A 562-nucleotide genomic window follows, 5' to 3' on the forward strand; every position below is an offset into this window, starting at 1 on the left:
GTCCCTCAGCTCTTCAGCTCAAGGCGAGCGCTCTACCACTTGAGTTACAGCGCCACTTCCGGTTTTCTGGTGGTTTTATTGGAGATGGTCTCTCCTGCCCGGGCTGGCTTTGAACCTCGATCCTCAGATCTCAGCCTCCTGGGTAGCTAGGATTACAGGCGTGAGCCACCAGCGCCCGGCTGCGTTTGGTTTGTGTGTGTGTGTGTGTGTGTGTGTTGGCCTTTTAGAATTGGAGTGTTTCTGTGTGATTCTATTGATGTCAGTAAAATTGTTTAAAAAAAGAGAATAAGGACTTGTTTGATATTTCTACTATAATCTCTTTAGAAGGGTCAACATTTTTTTCCTAGACAAGCATAAAAGTACAATTTGTACTTAATGTAGCTTTCCAAAGCCCCCACTGTTTGTGTTCAAGTTTATTTGCAGGCAAGTCTTACCTCATAAATGCAAAGATTTTAGGACTTGTTTCTAAAGTTTAGACAAAGACATTGGGATAACATTGTGCAAAAAGAAATATACTCATTACCAGACATGTAAATGTAACTCCTCTGTTCATCACCTTTAC

The sequence above is a fragment of the Dipodomys ordii genome, unplaced genomic scaffold (genome assembly GCF_000151885.1).
Source record: "Dipodomys ordii isolate 6190 unplaced genomic scaffold, Dord_2.0 Scaffold8, whole genome shotgun sequence".
Lineage (NCBI taxonomy): Eukaryota > Metazoa > Chordata > Mammalia > Rodentia > Heteromyidae > Dipodomys > Dipodomys ordii.